Raw genomic sequence first — 20,466 nt, 5'->3', positions numbered from 1 at the left:
CCTGTTCCAGGGCGATGTGTGATCTGTTCTAAGTTGAAAGGTGTGTCCTGTTCCAGGGCGATGTGTGATCTGTTCTAAGGTGAAAGTTGTCCTGTTCCAGGGCGATGTGTGATCTGTTCTAAGGTGAAAGGTGTGTCCTGTTCCAGGGCGATGTGTGATCTGTTTTAAGGTGAAAGTTGTCCTGTTCCAGGGCGATGTGTGATCTGTTCTAAGGTGAAAGGTGTGTCCTGTTCCAGGGCGATGTGTGATCTGTTCTAAGGTGAAAGTTGTCCTGTTCCAGGGCGATGTGTGATCTGTTCTAAGGTGAAAGGTGTGTCCTGTTCCAGGGCGATGTGTGATCTGTTCTAAGGTGAAAGGTGTGTCCTGTTCCAGGGCGATGTGTGATCTGTTCTAAGGTGAAAGTTGTCCTGTTCCAGGGCGATGTGTGATCTGTTCTAAGGTGAAAGGTGTGTCCTGTTCCAGGGCGATGTGTGATCTGTTCTAAGGTGAAAGGTGTGTCCTGTTCCAGGGCGATGTGTGATCTGTTCTAAGGTGAAAGTTGTCCTGTTCCAGGGCGATGTGTGATCTGTTCTAAGGTGAAAGGTGTGTCCTGTTCCAGGGCGATGTGTGATCTGTTCCAGGATGAAGGGTGATCAGTTTCCTGTAGGAAGGTGAAGTGTGATCTGTTCGCAGGTGAAGTATGATCTGTTCCAGAGTGGAAGGTCAGTTGTTCCAGGGTGAAATGTGATCTGTTTCATGCAGGAAGCTAATCTGTTCCAGGGTGAAGGGTGATCTTCTCCAGTGTGAGTTGTGATCTGTCCCAGAGTGAATGTTACATGAAGAAAGGAGATCCCTTACAGGGTGAAGGGTGATCCCTTACAGGGTGAAGGGTGATCCCTTACAGGGTGAAGGGTGATCTACTTCAGGCTGAAGGGTGATCTGTTTCAGGCTGAACGGTGATCCATTCCCAGGTGACTAGAGATCTATTCCAGAGTGGAAGGTGACCTGTTCCAGGATGAAATATAATCTGTATCAGAGTGAGGCATGATCTGTAACAGGTGAAGGGTGATCTGTTACAGGGTGAAGGGTGATCTGTTTCAGGCTGAAGGATGATCTGTTCCAGGGTGAGGGTTGATCTGATTCATGCTGAAATGTGATCCATTATAGGGTGAAGGGAGATCTCTTCCAGGGCAAAGGGTGTTATGTTCCAGGCAGAAAGGTGATTTGATCCAGGGTGAACTGTGATATGTTACAGTGTGAAATTGATCTGTTCCAGCGTGAAGGGTGGTCTGCTCCAGGGTGAAAGGTGATCTGTTGCAAAGTGCAGGGTGATATGTTCCATGGGGAAGAACGATATGTTTCTGGGTGAAATTTGATCTGTTCCAGGGTGAATGGTGATCTGATCTAGGGCGAAAGGTGACCTACTCCATTGTGAAAGGTGATCTGATGAAAGTGAAGTGTGATCTGTTCCAGGGTGAAGGGTGATCTATTTCAAGACAGGTGATCTGTTCGAGGGTGAAGGGTGATCTGTTCGAGGGTGAAGGGTGATCTGTTCGAGGGTGAAGGGTGATCTGTTCGAGGGTGAAGGGTGATCTGTTCCAGGGTGACGGGTGATCTGTCCCAGGGTGAAATGTGATGTGTTCATAGAATCATAGTATGGTTACAGCAGAGAAGGAGGCCATTCGGCCCATCAAGCCTGTGCCAGCACTCTGCAAGAGCAATCCAGCTAGCCCCACTCTCCACCGTTTCCCCGTAGCCCTGCAAATTTTTTCCCTTCAACTACTTATCCAATTCCCTTTTGAAAGCCACGATTGAATCTGCCTCCACCACCCTTTCAGGCAGTGCATTTCAGCTCATAATGCTCGCTGTGTAAAAAAGCTTTTCCTCATGTCGCCTTTGGTTCTTTTGCCAATCACCTTAAATCTGCATCCTGTGGTTCTTGACCCTTCCGCCAATGAGAACAATTTCTCTCTATCTACTCTGTCTAGACCCCTCGTGATTTTGAACACCTCTATCAAATCTCCTCTCAACTTTTTCTGCATAACTGAAGTCCCTCATCCCTGGGAACATTCTAGTAATTCTTTTCTGCACCCACTCAAAGGCCTTCACATCCTTCCTAAAGTTCGGTGCCCAGAATTGGACACAATACTCCAGTTGTGGCTGAGCCAGTGTTTTATAAAGGTTCATCAAAACCTCTTTGCTTTTATACTCTATGCCTCTATTGATAAAGCCCAGGATCCGGTATGCTTTTTTAACCGCTTTCTCAACCTGACCTGCCACTTCAACAACCTGTGCACATATACCCCCATGTCTGTTTCTGCACACCTTTTAGAATTGTACCTTTTAGTTTATATTGCATCTCCTTGTTCTTCCTACCAAAATGTATCACTTCGCACTTCTCTGCGTTAAATTTCATCTGCCACTTGTCCACCCATTCCACCAGCCTACCTATGTCCTCTTGAAGTCTATGACTATCCTTCTCGCTGTTCACTACACTTCCAAGTTTTGTGTCATTTGCAAATTTTGAAATTGTGCCCTGTACACCCAAGTCCAAGTCATTAATATATATCAGGAAAAGCAGTGGTCCTAGTGCCGACCCCTGGGGAACACCACTATATACCTTCCTCTAGTCCGAAAAACAACCGTTCACCACTACTCTGTTTCCTGTAACTTAGCCAATTTTGTATCCATGCTGCCACTGCCCCTTTTATTCCATGGGCTTCAACTTTGCTGACAAGCCTATTATGTGGCACTTTATCAAAGGTGTTTTGGAAGTCCATATACACCACATCAACTGCATTGCCCTCATCTACCCTCACTGTTACCTCATCAAAAAACTCAATCAAGTTAGTTAAACACGATTTGCCTTTAACAAATCCATGCTGGCTTTCCTTAATTAATCCACACTTGTCCAAGTGACTGTTAATTTTGTCCTGGATTATCGTTCCTAAAAGCTTCCCCATCACCGAAGTTAAATTTACTGGCCTGTAGTTGCTGGGTTTATCCTTTCACACTTTTTTGAACAATTTCTGTTCCTGTTCCATGGTAAAGCTGATCTGTTCCAGGGTGGAATGTGATCCGTTCCAAGGTGGAATGTGATCCTTCTGTTCCAGGGTGAAAGCTGATCTGTTCCAGGGTGGAATGTGATCCGTTCCAAGGTGGAATGTGATCCTTCTGTTCCAGGGTGAAAGCTGATCTGTTCCAGGGTGGAATGTGATCCGTTCCAAGGTGGAATGTGATCCTTCTGTTCCAGGGTGAAAGCTGATCTGTTCCAGGGTGGAATGTGATCCGTTCCAAGGTGGAATGTGATCCTTCTGTTCCAGGGTGAAAGCTGATCTGTTCCAGGGTGGAATGTGATCCTTCTGTTCCAGGGTGAAAGCTGATCTGTTCCAGGGTGGAATGTGATCCTTCTGTTCCAGGGTGAAAGCTGATCTGTTCCAGGGTGCAGGGTGATGTGTTCCATGGGGAACAATGATATGATAGAAACATAGAAAATAGGAGCAGGAGTAGGCCATTCGGCCCTTCAATCCGCCATTCAATATGATCATGGCTGATCCTCTATCTCAATATCATATTCCCGCTCTCTCCCCATACCCCTTGATGCCTTTTGATCCAGGGTGAAGGGTAATATAAGAGCAGGGAGATTTACAAGGATAATAAAGGAAAGTATTCCATATGACTTCTTAACCACCTTATCTACTTGTCCTGCTACCTTCGGGGATCTGTGGACATGCACTCCAAGGTCCCCCTCTTCCTCTACACCTCTCAGTATCCTCCCATTTATTGTGTATTCTCTTGCCTTATTTGCCCTCCCCAAATGCATTACTTCTCCAGATTAAATTCCATTTGCCACCTGACCAGTCCATTGATATCTTCCTGCAGTCTACAGCTTTCCCCCTCACTGTCAACCACATGGCCAATTTTTGGATCTGTTCCTGTTTGGAAGGTGATCTGTTCCAGGGTGAAGGGTGATCTGTTCCAGGGTGAAGGGTGATATATTTCATGGGGAACAATGCTATGTTCCAGGGTGAAGAGTGATCTGTTTCATGGTGAAAGGTGATCTGTTCCTGGGTATTGGGTGATCTCTTCCAGGGTAAAAGGTGATCTGTTCAAGATGAAAGGTTTTCTGTTCCAGGGTGAAGGTGATCTTTTTCAGGCTGAAATTTGTTCTGATCCATGGTGAAGGGTGAACTGTACAGTGGCCAAAGGTGATCTGTTTCAGTGTGAAAGGTGACCTGTTCGAAGGTGAAGTGTGATCAGTTTCTGGGTGAAGTGTGATCAGTTTCTGGGTGAAGTGTGATCAGTTTCTGGGTGAAGTGTGATCAGTTTCTGGGTGAATTGTGATCTGTTGCAGAGTGAAGGGTGATCTTTTCCAGGGTGAAAGGTGATCTGTTCAAATGAAATGTGATCATTTCCAGGGTGAAATGTTATCTGTTCCAGGGTGAAAGGTGACCTATTCGAACATGAATAGTGATCTGTTCCATGGTGAAAGCTGACCTGTTCCAGGGTACAGAGTGATCTGTTCCAGGGTGGAAGGTGTTCTTTTGTAGGGTGCAGGATTATATGTTCCATAAGGAAGAATGATATCTTTGGTGACGGGTGATCTATTTGGTTAGAGTTAGGAAACAATAGAGGTGCCATTTCACTACTGGGTGTATTCTATAGCTCACCAACTAGTGGGAAGGATATAGAGGAGCAAATTTGCAGGGAAATTACAGAGAGGTGCAGGAACTATAGAGTAGTGATAATGGGGGACTTCAACTACCCTAATATAGACTGGGATAGTAACAGTGTAAGGGGCAAAGAGGGGGAGGAATTTCAGAAGTGTGTTCAGGAGAACTTTCTTGACCAGTACGTTTCCGGCCCAACGAGGAAGGAGGCATTGCTGGGTCTGGTTCTGGGGAATGAGGTGCATCAAATGGAACAACTGTCAGTGGGGAACATATAAGGAACAGTGATCATAGGATCATAAAGTTTAGAATAGTTATAGAAAAGGACAAGGAACAATCTAAAGTAAAAATATTTAATTGGAGGAGGGCCAATTTCAGTGGGTTGAGAATGGATCTGGCCCGTTCAAAGATTGGTAGGCAAAACTGTAATCGAACAATGTGTGGCCTGTAAAGAGGAAATGATTCGGGTACAGTCTAGGTACGTTCCCATGAGGGGGAAAGATAAGGCAACCAAAGTCAGAGCTCCCTGGATGACGATAGTGATAGAGAGTCAGATGAAGCAGTTAAAGGGGCGTATGACATATGTCAAGTTGATAGTACAAGTGAGAACCAGGCTGAATATAGAAAGTACAGAGGAGAAGTGAAAAAGGAAATAAGAGGAGCAAAGAGAGAGTATGAGAATAGACTGATGGCTAACATAAAAGGGAATCCAAAGTCTTCTATAGACATATAAACAGTAAACGGGTAGTAAGAGGAGGGGTGGGATGACTAGGGACCAAAATGGAGATCTACGCATGGAGGCAGAGAAGATGGCTGAGGTACTAAATGAGTACTTTGCATCTGCCTTTACCAAGGAAGAAGATGCTGCCAAAGTCACAGTAAAAGAGGATGTAGTTCAGATACTGGATGGGCTAAAAATTGAGAAAGAGGAGGTACTAGAAAGGCTAGCTGTACTTAAAGTAGATAAGTCACCCAGTCCGGATGGGATGGGTCCTAGGTTGCTGAGGGAAGTAAGGGTGGGAATTGTAGAAGTGCTAGCCATAATTTTCTGATCCTTTTTAGATATGGGAGTGGTGCCAGAGGATTGGAGAATTGCAAATGTTACAACCTCGTTCAGAAAAAGGTGTAAGGATAAACCGGGCAGTGACAGGCCAATCAATTTAGGTTGTGGGGATGCTTTTAGAAACGATAATCCGGGACAAAATTAATAGTCACTTAGACAAGTGTGGATTAATAAAGGAAAGCCAGCACGGATTTGTTAGGAGAAAATCATGTTTAACTAACTTGATTGAGTTTTTGATGAGGTAACAGAGAGGGTCGATGAGGGCAATGCGGTTGATATTGTGTATATGGACTTTCAAAAGGCATTTGATCAAGTCTCACGTAATAGGCTTGTCAACAAAATTGAAGAAAATGGAATAAAAGGAGTGGTGACAGCATTGAAATCAAATTGGCTAAGTGACAGGAAATGGAGAGTAGTGATGAACGGTTGTCTTTTGGACTAGAGGGAGGTGTACAGTGGTGTTCCCCAGGGGTCAGTGCTGGGACCACTGCTTTTTTTGATATATATTAATGACTTGGACTTGGGTGTACAGGGCACAATTTCAAAATTTGCAGATGACACAAAACTTGGCAGGGTAGTAAACAGTGAGGAAGATAGTGATAGATTCAAGAGGGTATAAACAGGCTGGTGGAATGGGCGGACTCATGGCAGACACAATTTAACGCAGAGAAGTGCGTGGTGATACATTTTGGCAGGAAGAATGAAGAGAGGCAATATAAACTAAATGGTACAATTCTAAAGGGGGTGCAAAATTAGAGAGACCTGGGGGTAAATGTGCACAAATCTTTGAAGGTGGCAGGACAGGTTGAGAAAGTGGTTAAAAAACAATATGGGATCCTGGGCTTTATAAATAGAGGCATAGAGTACAAAAGCAAGGAAGTTACATTGAACCTTTATAAAACACTGGTTCGGCCACAACTGGAGTATTGTGTCCAATTCTGGGCACCGCACTTTAGGAAGGATGTGAAGGCCTTAGAGAGGGTGCAAAAAAGATTTACTAGAATGATTCCAAGGATGAGGGACTTCAGTTACGTGGATAGATTGGAGAAGCTGGGGTTGTTCTCCTTAGAGCAGAGAATGTTGAGAGGAGATTTGATAGAAGTGTTCGAAATCATGAAGGGATTAGATAAAGTAAATAAAGAGAAACTGTTCCCATTGGCAGAAGGGATGAGAACCAGAGGACACAGATTTAAGGTAATTTGGCAAAGGAACCAAAGGTGACATGATGGAAAGCATTTTTACGCAGCAAGTAGTTATGATCTGGAATGCGCTGCCTGAAAATGTTGTGGAAGCAGATTCAATCGTGGCTTTCAAAAAGGAATTGGATAAATACTTGAAGGGAACAAAATATGCAGGGCTACGGGGAAAGAGCGGGGGAATGGGATGAACTGGATTGCTCTTACAAAGAGCCGGCACGGGCTCGATGGATCGAATGGCATTCTTCTGTGCTGTAACCATTCTATGATTCCATGAAAGATGATCTGTTCCAAGGTGAAAGCTGATCTGTTGCAGGGTGAAGTGAGATCTGTTCCAGGGTGCGAGGTAATCTGTTCCTCGGTGAAGCGTGATATGTTACATTGGAACATAGGAATATAGGAACAGGAGTAGGCCATTCAGCCCCTCGTGCCTGCTCCGCCATTTGATAAGATCATGGCTGATCTGTGATCTAACTCCACAAACCTGCCTTTGGCCCATATCCCTTAATACCTTTGGTTGCCAAAAAGCTATCTCTCTCAGATTTAAATTTAGCAATTGAGCTAGTATCAATTGCAGTTTGCGGAAGAGAGTTCCAAACTTCTACCACCCCCTGTGTGTCGAAATGTTTTCTAATCTCACTCCTGAAAGGTCTGGCTCTAATTTTTAGACTGTGCCCCCCTACTCCTAGAATCCCTAACCAGCGGAAATAGTTTCTCTCTATCCACCCTATCTGTTCCCCTTAATATCTTATAAACTTCAGGTTCCAGGGTGAAAATTGATCAGTGCCAGGGTGAAGGGTGTTCTGATTTAGGATGAAAGATGATATGTTCCATGATTAAAGGTGATCAGTTACTAGGTAACGGGTGATTGTTCCAGGGTGAAGGATGATCTGTTGCAGGATGAAGGGTCATCTGTTCCAGTGTGAAAGGTTATCTGTTCCAGGGTGAAGGTGATCTGTTCCAGGCTGAAAGTTGATCTGATCCAGGCTGAAATTTGATCTGATCCATGGTGAAGTGTGATCTTTGCAGGGGCAAAAATGTATCTGCTCTAGGTTGAAGGGAAATCTGTTCCAGGGTGAAAGGTCGCCTTTTCCAAGGCAAAAGGTGATCTGTTCCAGGGTGAAAGGTGATCTATTGCAGGGTTCAGGGTGATATGTTCCATGGGGAAGAGTGATATGTTCCAGGCTGAAAAGGCTCTGTTCTTAGGTGAAGGGTGATCTATTTCATGCAGGTAGGTGATCTTTTCCAGGGTGATGTGTGATCTGTTTGAGGTAAAGAGTGATATTTTCCAGGGTGAAAAGTGATCTGTTCAAGATGAAAGATTATTTGTTCCAGGGTGAAAGGTTATCTGTTGCAGGGTAGAAGATGATCTGTTCCAGGGTGCAGGTTGACATGTTCCATCAGCTCCAGGGTGCAGCATGATATATTTCATGCTGAAAGGTGATCTGTTTCATAGTGAAAGACGATCTGTTCAAGATGAAAGGTGATCTGTTCCAGGGTGAAAGGTGATCTAATTCAGGGTGAACGGTGATCTGTACTGGGCAAAAGGCTATCTGTTGGGTTCATGATGATATGTTCCATGGGGAAGAGTGATATGTTCCAGGATGGAAATTGATCTGTTCCAGGGTGAAGGGTGATCTGTTCCAGGGTGAAGGGTGATCTTTTCCAGGGTGAAGGGTGATCTTTTCCAGGGTGAAAGGTGATCTGTTCAAGATGAAAGGTTATCTGTTCCATGGGGAAGGGTGATATGTTACTTGGTGAAAACTGATTTGTTCTAGGATGATCTATGTCATGCTAATAGGTGATCTGTTCCATGCTGAAAGTTGATCTGAACCAGCATGAAAGGTGATCTGTTCAGGGGCAAAAGTTGATCTGTTCCAGGGTGAAGGGAAACCTATTCCAGGGTGAAAGATGATCTGTACCAGGTTGAACGGTGACCTATTTGAAAGTGAAATGTGATATGTTCCAGGATGAAGGGTGGTCTGTCCCAGGGTGAAAGGTGATCTGTTGCATGGTGCAGAATAGTGTGTTCCATTGGGAAGAGTGATTTGTTCCAGGGTGAAAATTGATGAGTGATTTGTTCCAGGGTGAATGATGATCTATTTCATGCTGATAGGTGATCTGTTTGAGGGTGAAGAGTGACCTGTTCCAGGGTGAAGTGTGATATGTTGTGGGGTAATGAATGAGCTGTTCTAGCATGAAAGATGATCTGTTCAAGGTGAAAGGTGATCTTTTCCTGGGTAACGAATGAACTGTGAATGGTGATCTGTTCCAAGTTAAAAGGTGATCTGTTCCAGGCTGAAAATTGCTCTGATCCATGGTGAAGGGAGATCTGTTCTAAGGTAATAGCTGATATGTTCCTCGGTGAAGGGTGATCTGTTCCAGTTTGAAGGGTGTTCAATTACAGGGTGAAAGGTGATCTGTTCCAGGGTGAAGCGTGATATGTTCCAGGGTGAAGGGTGTTCTGATTTAGGGTAAAAGATGATATCTTCCATGGTGAATGGTGATCTGTTCCAGGGTGAATGTTGGTCTGTTCAAGATGAAAGATGCTCTGTTCCAGGGTGAAAACTTATCTGTTCCATTTGAAAATCGATCTGTTCCAGGGCAAAATATGATCTGTTCCAGGGTGAAAGGTGACATATATGAAGGTGATAGGTGATCTGTTCCAGGGTGAAGGGTGATCTATTCTAAGGTGAAAGGTGATCTGTTGCAAATGCAGGATTATATGTTCCAGGGTGAAAATTGATTTGTTCTAGGGTGACAGGTGATCTATTTCATGCTGATAGTTGATCTGTTCTCGGTGGTGTGATCCGTTCCAGGGTGAACTATTGCAGTGTGAAAGCTGATCTGTTCAAGATGAAAGGTGATCTGTTCTAGGGTGAAAGGTGATCTGTTCCAGGGTGAAAGGTAATCTGTTGCAGGGTGCAGGATGATATGTTCCATGGGGAAGAGTGATATGTTCGAGGGTGGAAATTGAACTGTTCCTGGGAGTAGGGTGATCTATTTGATGCTGATAGGGGAACTGTTTGAGGGTGAAGAGAGATCTGTTCCTGGCAGAAATGTGATCTGTTCCAGGGTGAAGGATGACCAGTTCCAAGGTGAAAGATTATTTCTTCCAGGGTGAAGGTGATCTGTTCCATGGTGAAAGGTGCGCTGTTCCTCAGTAATGGGTGATCTGTTCCAGGGAGAAGGGTGATCTGTTCAAGATTAAAGGTGATCTGTTCCAGGGTGAAAGATTATCTGTTCCAGAGTGAAGGATGATTGGTTATGGGGTGAAAATTGATCTGTTCCAGGAAGGATGGTGATCTGTTCCAGGGAGAAAGGTTTTCTGTTCCAGAGTGAAATTTGACCTGTTCGAAGGTAGAAGATGATCTGTTCCAGGATGAAAAGTTATCTGTTCCAGAGTGAAGAATAACCGGTTATGGGGTGAAAATTGATCTGTTCCAGGGTGAAGGGTGTTCTGATTTAGGGTGAAAGATGATATCTTCCATAGTGAAAGGTGTTCTGTTCCTGGGTAACAGGTGATCTGTTCCAGGGTGAAAGGTTTTCTGTTCCGGTGTGAAATTTGACCTGTTTGAAGGTGGAAGGTAATCTATTCCAGGGTGACAGTGATCTGTTCAAGATAAAAGGTGATCTGTTTGAGGGTGAAAGGATATCTGTTCCATGGGGAAGACTGATATGTTCCAGGGTGGAAATTGATCTGTTCTAGGATGATGGGTGATCATTTCCAGGGTGAAAGGTGATCTGTTCAGGATGAAAGGTTGTCTGTTCCAGGGTGAAAGGTTATCTGTTCCAAGGGGAAGAGTGATATGTTCCAGGGTGTAAATTGGTCTCTTCTAGGGTGAAGAGTGATCTATTTCATTCTGATAGGTGATCTGTTCCAGGGTGAAGTGTGATCTGTTCCACACGAAAGATGATCTGTTCCAGGGTGAAAGTGATCTGTTGCAGGCAGAAAGTTGATCTGTTCAGGGGCAAAACATTCATCTGTTCCAGGGCGAAAGGTGATCTGTACCAGTTTGAAAGGTGACCTATTTAAAGGTGCAATGTGATATGTTCCAGGATGAAGGGTGATCTGTCCCAGGGTGAAAGGTGATCTGTCCCAGGGTGAAAGGTGATCTGTCCCAGGGTGAAAGGTGATCTGTCCCAGGGTGAAAGGTTATCTGTTCCAGGGTGAAAGGTGATCTGTCCCAGGGTGAAAGGTGATCTGTCCCAGGGTGAAGCGTGATATGTTCTAGGGTGAAAATTGTTCTGATTTAGGGTGAAAGATGAGTTCTTCCATGGTGAGTGGAGATCTGTTCCATGGAGCAGGGTGATCTGTTCCAGAGAGAAAGGTGATCTGTTCCAGAGAGAAAGGTGATCTGTTCAAGATAAAAGGTGATGTTTTCCAGGGTGACGGGTGATTGGTTCTGATGCAAAAATTGAGCTGTTCTAGGGTGAACAGAGATCTGTTCCAGGGAGAAGGGTGATCTGTTTCAGGGAGAACGGTTTTCTGTTCCAGGGTTAAAGTTGACCTGCTCGAAGGTGGAAGGTGATCTGTTCTAGGCTGAAACGTTATCTCTTCCAGGGTAATGGTGGATCTGTTGCAGGGTGAAAGGTGATCTGTTGCAGGGTGCAGGATGATATATCCCATGGGGAATAGTGATACAATCTATGATGAAAGTTGATCTGTTCTGGTTGAAAGATGTTCTATTTCATGCTGATAGGTGATCTGTTCAAGGGTGAAGTGTGATCTGTTCCAGGTGAAGGGTGATCTTTTCCATGGTGAAAGGTGATATGTGCCAGAGTGTAAGGTGAACTGTTCAAAAGCAAATGTTGATCTGTTCCAGGGTGAGGTGTGATCTAGTTCATGGTGGAAGGTGATCTGTTGCAGGGTGAAAGGTGAGCTGTTCAAGATGAAGTTTTTCTGTTCCAGGGTGAAGGTGATATTTTCCAGGCTGAAAGTTGATCTGTTCCAGGGAGAATAGTGACCTGTTCGGGGTGACAGGTGATTTGTTCTAGGGTGAAGGGTGATCTGCTGCAGGGTGAAAGGTGATCTGTTGCAGGGTTCAGGATGCTATGTTCCATGGGGAGGAGTGATATGTTCCAAGGTGGAAATTGATCTGTTCTCGGGTGAAGGCTGATCTATTTCATGCTGAAAAGTGATCTCTTTGAGAGTGAAGGGTGATCTGTTCCAGGGTGAAAATGATTTGGTTAACATGAAAGGTGATCTGTTCCCGGGCAAAAGGTTATCAGTTCCAGGGTGAAGGTGATCTGTTGCAGGCTGAAAGTTGATCTGATCCAGCGTAAAGGTTGATCTGTTCAGGGTGAAGGGAAAGTGATTCCAGGTTTAAAGGTCATCTGTTACAGGGCGAAAGGTAATCTGTACCAGGTTGAATGGTGACCTATTCAAAGGTGCAATGTGATCTGTTCAGGATGAAAGGTTATCTGTCCCAGGGTGAAAGGTGATATGTTGCATGGTGCAGAATAGTACGTTCCATAGGGAAGAGTGATCTGTTCCTGGGTGAAATGTGATCTGTTCCAGGGTGAAGCGTGATCTGTTCCAGGGTGAAAATTGATCTGTTCCAGGGTGAAGGGTGTTCTGATTTAGGGTGAAAGATGATATCTTCCATGGTGAAAGGTGTTCTGTTCCTGGGTAACAGGTGTTCTGTTCCTGGGTAACAGGTGATCTGTTCCAGTGTGAAATTTGACATGTTCAAAAGTGGAAGGTGATCTGTACAGGGTGAAAGGTGATCTGTTGAAGATAAAAGTTGATCTGCTCCAGGGTGAAGGTGATCTGTTCATGATAAAAGGTGACCTGTTGAAGATAAAAGTTGATCTGCTCCAGGGTGAAGGTGATGATAAAAGGTGATGTGTTCCAAGCTGAAAGGTTACCTGTTCCAGGGCAAAAGGTGATATGTCCCAGGGTGAAAGGTGATCCGTTGCATGGTGCAAAATAATATCTTCCATTGGCAAGAGTGATTTTTTCGAGAGTGAATTGTGATCTATTTCATGCTGATAGGTGATCTGATTGTGGGTAAAGAGTGACCTGTTCCAGGGTGAAATGTGCTCTAGTTCATGCTGAAAGAAACATAGAAACATAGAAAATATGAGCAGGAGTAGGCCATTCAGCCCTTCGAGCCTGTTCTACCATTCCATGTGATCATGGCTGATCCTCTATCTCAATACCATATTCCCGCTCTCTCCCCATACCCCTTGATGCCTTTTGTATCTAGAAATCTATTTAGCTCCTTCTTAAATATATTCAGTGACTTGGCCTCTACAGCCTTCTGTGGTAGAGAATTCCACAGGTTCACCACCCTCTGAGTGAAGAAATTTCTCCTCATCTCAGTCCTAAATGTCCTACCCCGTATCCTGAGACAGTGACCCCTCGTTCTGGACCCCCCAGCCAGGGGAAACATCCTCCCTGCATCCAGTCTGTAGAGCCCTGTCAGAATTTTATATGTTTCAATGAGATCCCCTCTCATTCTTCTAAACTCAAGTGAATACAGGCCGAGTCGACCCAATCTCTCCTCATACGACAGTCCTGCCATCCCAGGAATCAGTCTGGTGAACATTCGCTGCACTCCCTCTATGGCAAGTATATCCTTTCTTAGGTAAGGAGACCAAAACTGCACACAATACTCCAGGTGTGGTCTCACCAAGGCCCTGTATAACTGCAGTAAGACATCCTTGCTCCTGTACTCAAATCCTCTTGTAATGAAGGCCAACATACCATTTGCCTTCCTAACTGCTTGCTGCACCTGCATGTTTGCTTTCAGTGACTGATGTGCAAGGACACCCAGGTCCCTTTGTACATCAACATTTCCCAATCTATCACCATTTAAATAGTACTCTGCCTTTTTGTTTTTGCTTCCGAAGTGGATAACTTCAGAAGGCCTTTGATAAAGTCCCACATAAGAGGTTAGTGTGCAAAATTAAAGTACATGTGATTGAGGGTAATATACTGGCATGGATTGAAAATTGGTTAACAGACAGGAAACAGAGTAGGAATAAATGGGTCTTTTTCGGGGTGGCAGGCAGTGAATGGTGGGGTACCGCAGGGATCAGTGCTTGGGCCCCAGCTATTTACAATATATACCAACGATTTGGATGAGGGAACCAAATCTAATATTTCCAAGTTTGCTGACAATACAAACTAGGTGGGATCGTGAGTTGTGAGGAGGATGCAAAGAGGCTTCAAGGCAATTTAGACAAGTTGAGTGAGTGGGCAAATACATGGCAGATGCAATATAATGTGGATAAATGTGAAGTTTGTTACAAATGTAAAGGTGATCTGTTCCATGGTGAATGGTGATCTGTTCCTGGGTGGCATGTGATCTGTTGCAGGGTGAAAAGTGATGTGTTCAAGATGAAGTTTTTCGTTTCCAGTGTGAAGGCGATCTTTTCCAGGTTGAAAGTTGATCTGATCCAGGGAGAATGGTGATCTGTTCAGGGGTGACAGGTGATCTGTTTGTAGGTGATTTGTTCCAGGGTGAAGGGTGATCTGTTGCAGGGTGAAAGGTGATCTGTTCCAGGATGAAGGTGTACAGTTCCAGGCTGAAAGTTGATCTGATCCAGCATGAAGGGTGATCTATTCAGTGGCAAAAATTGATCTGTTCCAGGGTGAAGGGAAGACTGTTCCAGGGTTAAAGGTCAGCTGTTCCAGGTTGAAATGTAATATGTTCCAGGATGAAGGGTGATCTGTCCCAGGGTGAAAGGTGATCTGTTGCATGGTGCAAAATGATATGTTCCATAGGGAAGAGTGATTTGCTCCACGGTGAATGGTGACCTATTTCATATTGATAGGTGATCTGATTATGGGTGAAGAGTGACCTGTTCCAGGGTGAAGTGTGATCTGTTCCTGGGTAACGAATGAGCTGTTTCCGTTTGAATTTCAGGTCTCTTCAAGGTGAATGGGGATCTGTTCTATGGTAAAAGGTAATCTGTTCTAGGGTGAAGGTGATCTGTTCCAGGCTGAAAATTGATCTGATTCATGGTGAAGGGAGATCTGTTCCAGGGTGATAGCTGATATCTTCCTCAGTGAAGTGTGATCTATTTCAGGGTGAAAGGTGATCTGTTCCAGGGTGAAGGTGATCTGTTGCAGGGTTCAGGATGCTATGTTCCATGGGGAGGAGTGATATGTTCCAAGGTGGAAATTGCTGTTTTCTAGGGTGAAGGGTGGTCTTTTCCAGGGTGAAAGGTGATCTGTTCAAGATGAAAGGTTATCTGTTCCAGGGTGAAAGGTTATCTGTTCCTTGGGGAAGAGTGATATGTTCCAGGATGGAAATTGCTGTGTTCTAGGGTGAAGGGTGATCTTTTCCAGGGTGAAAGGTGATCTGTTCAAGATGAAAGGTTATCTGTTCCATGGGGAAGAGTGATACGTTCCAGGGTGAAAATTGATCTGTTCTAGTGTGAAGGCTGATCTATTTCATGCTGAAAGGTGATCTGTTCCAGGGTGACGTGTGATCTGTTTAATGTGAAAGGTGATCTGTTCCAGGGTGAAGGTGATCCTTTGCAGGCTGAAAGTTGATTTGGTCCAGCATGAAGGGTGATGTGTTTTGGGGCAAAAAATTGATCTGTTCCAGGGTGAAGGGAAAACTGTTTGAGGTTTAAATATCATCTGTTCTAGGGTGATAGCTGATATGTTCCAGGGTGAGAGGTGACCTGTTCTGGTGTGAAAGGTGATCTGTTGCAGGATTCAGGATGATATGTTCCATGGGGAAGAGTGATACTTTCTGAGGTGGAAATTGATCTGTTCTAGGGCGAAGGGTGATCTTTTCCAGGTTGAAAGGTGACCTGTTCAAGATGAAAGGTGATCTGCTCCAGGGTGAAGGTGATCTGTTCCAGGCTGAAAAGTGATCTGATCCATGGCAAAGGGAGATCGGTTCCAGGATGATAGCTGCTATTTTCCTTGGTGAGAGGTGACCTGTTCCAGGATGAGAGGTGATCTGTTGCAGGGTTCAGGATGATATGTTCCATGGGGAAGAGTGATATGTTCCAAGGTGGATATTGAGCTGTTCTAGGGTGAAGGGTGATCTTTTCCAGGGTGAAAGGTGATCTGTTCAAGATGAAAGGTGATATGTTCCAGGGTAAAGGTGATCTGTTCCAGGCTAAAAAGTGATCTGATCCATGGTGAAGGGGGATTTGTTCTAGGGCTCAGGATGATATGTTCCACGGGGAAGAGTGATATGTTCCAAGGTGGATATTGATCTGCTCTAGGGTGAAGTGTGATCTGTTTAACATGAAAGGTGATCTGTTCCAGGGCAAAAGGTTATCTGTTCTGGGGTGAAGGTGATCTTTTGCAGGCTGAAAGTTGATCTGATCCAGCATGAAGGGTGATCTGTTCAGGGGCAAACAATTGATCTGTTCCAAGGTGAAGGGAAAACGAGGTTTAAAGGTCATCTGTTCCAGGGCGAAAGGTGATCTGTACCAGGTTGAAAGGTGACCTATTCAAAGGTACAATGTGATATATTCCAGGATGAAGGGCGATCTGTCCCAGGGTGAAAGGTGATATGTTCCAGGGTGAAGGGCGATCTGTCCCAGGGTGAAAGGTGATATGTTCCTCGGTGAAGGGTGATCTGTTCCAGGGTGAAAGGTGATCTTTTGCAAGCTGAAAATTTATCCGATCCAGTGTGAAGGGAGATCTTTTCAGGGGCAAAAATTGATCTGTTCCAGGGTGAAGGGAAAACTGTTCCAGGTTTAAAGGTCAGCTGTTCCAGGGCGAAAGGTGATCTGTACCAGGTTAAAAGGTGACTTATTCGAAGGTGTAATGTGATATGTTCCAGGATGAAGGATGATCTGTCCCAGAAAGGTGATGTGTTCCTCAGTGAAGGGTGATCTGTTCCAGGGTGAAAGGTGATCTGTTCCAGCGTGAAGCATCATATGTTCCAGGGTGAAAATTGATCTGTTCCTGGGTGAAGGGTGTTCTGATTTAGGGTGAAAGATGATATCTTCCATGGTGAAAGGTGATCTGTTCCAGGTGATAGGTTTTCTGTTCCACCGTGAAAGTTGCCCTTTTCAATATTGGAAGGTGATCTGTTCCAGGGTGAAAGGTGATCTGTTCAAGATAAAAGGTGATGTTTTCCAGAGTGAAAGGTTATTTGTCCTATGATGAAGGCTGATTGGTTCTGGGGCGAAAATTGACCTGTTCCATGATGAGTAGAGTTCTGTTTCAGGGTGCAGCGTGATCACTTCTATGGTGGAAGGTGATCTGTTCCAGGGTGGAAGGTGATCTGTTCCAGGATGAAAGGTGATCCATCCCAGGGTGAAGAGTGATCTGTTCCAGGTTGAAGGGTGACCTGTTTCAGGTTGAAAGGCATTCTGTCCCTAGGTGAAAGGTAATATGCTACAGGGTGATGTGTGTTCTTTTCCAGGTCGAAGAGTGATCTCTTCCAAGGTGAAAGTTGACCTGTTTCAGGGTGAATGGTAAAATGTTGCAGGGTGAAGATCATCTTGTTCAGGATGAAGGGTGATCTGTTTCAGGTTGAAGTGTGATCTGTTTCAGGGAGAAAGGTGATCTGTTCCTGAGTGAAGGGTGATCTGTTTCAGAGTGAAGTGCGATCTGTTTCAGGGAGAAAGGTGATCTGTTTCTGCGTGAAGGGTGATCTGTTTCTGCGTGAAGGGTGATCTGTTTCAGGGAGAAAGGTGATTTGTTCCTGAGTGAAGGATGACCTGTTTCAGGTTGACAGGAAATTTGTTCCACAGTGATAGGTCATCTATTCCAGGGTGAACAGTGATCTGTTCCAGGGTGAATGATGATCTGTTCCAGGAAATTTGGTGATCTGTTCCAGTTTGAAGAATGACCTGTTCCAAGGTGAAGGGTGATATAGTCCAGGTTGAAGGGTGATCTGTTCCAGGTTGAAATGTGGTCTGTCCCAGGGTGAATGATAAATCAGATGCTTCCTCTCACCCTTACACATTACCACTGTTTCAAGCCGCCCACCAACAACTCACAGGCCACACACACTGGCAGCTATTCATCCATGACAGGCACATCAGCCATACACACATCCTGCTTTCTTGCAGGAGAAGGTGGCGCATATCAAGAGGCAGCAAATAGCTTTGGCATTTAGCTCCTCGAGCCTGTTCAACCATTCAATGAGATCATGGTGGACCTGTGACCTAACTCCATATACTCGCCTTAGCCCCATATCTCTTAATACCCTTGGTTCACAGAAATCGATCAATCTCAGATTTAACATTCACAGGTGAGCTAGCATCAACTGCCATCTGCAGAAGAGCGTTCCAAACGTCTCCCACCCTTTGCGTGGAGAAGCATTTCCTAACTTCACTCCTGCACGTCCTGGCTCTAAATGTTAGGCTATGTCCCCGCGTCCTAGTATTGAAGTCTAAGAGACCCCCAAAAACGGTTACAAATGTCTTGGCAGACAGAGGCAATAATCCAGCCACTAACCTGTAAATCCTGCATTGTCCCTTTAAATAGCACCGGTGGGGGGTCCTCCAGGCACTCTAAGATATGTTCAGATGGTCGGGGTTAAGACTGTGCGTTGAGTTGAGGGTTAAGTCCTAAAATGGTGTCTATCACTTTAAATCAGCATTGCACATTGATTGAAGCCATTTTCTCCCTACTTTACACGATTCCAGCATTCATTATCTGCGCCTGCGCAAACTCCTATACCAAGATGGCATCTGGCACACGACACGCAGGTGACGTGCGTGCGCATCCAAGAAACTATCTTGGATGTCAGAGATGCCGTGTAGCGCCGAAACAACGGGCGCTACACGGCCCAATTTAGCGCCCGATATGTTCCAAGGTGAAAGATGATCTGTCAGAATGAAAGGTGACCTGTTCCTGTGTGAAAGGTTGTCTGTTCTAGGTTGAAGGGTGATCTGTTTCAGGGTGAGGGGTGATGTGTTCCAGGGTGAAGGGTGATCTGTTCTAGGGTGAAGGGTGATCTGTTTCAGGGTGAAGGGTGATGTGTTCCAGGGTGAAGGGTGTTCTGTTCCAGGGTGAAGGGTGATCTGTTCCAGGGTGAAGGGTGTTCTGTTCCAGGGTGAAGGGTGATCTGTTCCAGGGTGAAGGGTGTTCTGTTCCAGGGTGAAGGGTGTTCTGTTCCAGGGTGAAGGGCGATCTGTTCCAGGGTGAAGGGTGTTCTCTTCCAGGGTGAAGGGTGATCTGTTCCAGGGTGAAGGGTGATCTGTTCCAGGGTGAAGGGTGTTCTGTTCCAGGGTGAAGGGTGTTCTGTTCCAGGGTGAGGGATGATCTGTTCCAGGGTGAAGGGTGATCTGTTCCAGGGTGAAGGGTGTTCTGTTCCAGGGTGAAGGGTGATCTGTTCCAGGGTGAAGGGTGTTCTGTTCCAGGGTGAAGGGTGTTCTGTTCCAGGGTGAAGGGTGTTCTGTTCCAGGGTGAAGGGCGATCTGTTCCAGGGTGAAGGGCGATCTGTTCCAGGGTGAAGGGTGATCTGTTCCAGGGTGAAGGGTGTTCTGTTCCAGGGTGAAGGGTGTTCTGTTCCAGGGTGAAGGGTGTTCTGTTCCAGGGTGAAGGGTGTTCTGTTCCAGGGTGAAGGGCGATCTGTTCCAGGGTGAAGGGTGTTCTGTTCCAGGGTGAAGGGTGTTCTGTTCCAGGGTGAAGGGTGATCTGTTTCAGGGTGAAGGGTGATCTGTTCCAGGGTGAAGGGTGATCTGTTCCAGGGTGAAGGGTGATCTGTTCCAGGGTGAAGGGTGATCTGTTCCAGGGTGAAGGGTGTTCTGTTCCAGGGTGAAGGGTGATATGTTCCAGGGTGAAGGGTGATCTGTTCCAGGGTGAAGGGTGATCTGTTCCAGGGTGAAGGGTGATCTGTTCCAGGGTGAAGGGTGATCTGTTCCAGGGTGAAGGGTGATCTGTTCCAGGGTGAAGGGTGATATGTTCCAGGGTGAAGGGTGATCTGTTCCAGGGTGAAGGTTGATCTGTTCCAGGGTGAAGGGTGATCTGTTCCAGGGTGAAGGGTGATCTGTTCCAGGGTGAAGGGTGATCTGTTCCAGGGTGAAGGGTGATCTGTTCCAGGGTGAAGGGTGATCTGTTCCAGGGTGAAGGGTGATCTGTTCCATGCTTCTGCCATGGCCAGCCTGTATCCGGCCTTCAGCTGGAGTACAAAAATGGTACACTTACCCTTATGTGTTGAAATATTTCCAGTATTTTCTGTTTCTGCTTTTGTTTCAGGTTTTCAGCTTCTATGGTATTTTGTTTTTGTTCCGAAACTTATTTTTAATTGTTTGATTTAATAGAGTTCTGTTGTTGAGACTTTATCTTTTAAACTTAGCTGCTTTGCCCATCGAGTAACTGTAATCATTATTGTACTGATGTCAGTATATTATCAACATTCCTTTGAAATCAAGTGTTATTTCACTGTTGAGAAAGCTTCGATCACTTATCCGTTGCTGCATCACCGTAGGTTAAGAAATGTGTGTCCAGGCCGTTGGACCGATTGCCTACACTGGATTTAGGTGTCTCTCAGGGGCTGATTTTACACATTTTCCTGATTTGCACCCCAATCTAATCATTTTATGAGTTCAGTTCCTCTGATCAAGAACTGGGATCCCTTACAGTCAAAGCGTTTATATTTCTTTCCCTTTAACTTCC

The 20,466-nt window shown here is 45.2% G+C and overlaps 1 protein-coding gene across 13 annotated transcripts in view; it reads left to right on the top strand.

Annotated features, from left to right (window-relative positions):
* The window catches only part of LOC137321665 (regulating synaptic membrane exocytosis protein 1-like), a 984,914-nt gene that overhangs the window by 916,232 nt on the left and 48,216 nt on the right, over window positions 1–20,466 (top strand). The gene's annotated exons all lie outside the window — the stretch shown is intronic.

Source organism: Heptranchias perlo, chromosome 5 (genome assembly GCF_035084215.1).
Source record: "Heptranchias perlo isolate sHepPer1 chromosome 5, sHepPer1.hap1, whole genome shotgun sequence".
NCBI classification, from domain to species: domain Eukaryota; kingdom Metazoa; phylum Chordata; class Chondrichthyes; order Hexanchiformes; family Hexanchidae; genus Heptranchias; species Heptranchias perlo.
Note: the sequence above shows the minus strand (reverse complement) of the source record. Positions and strands in the feature narration are given on the sequence as shown.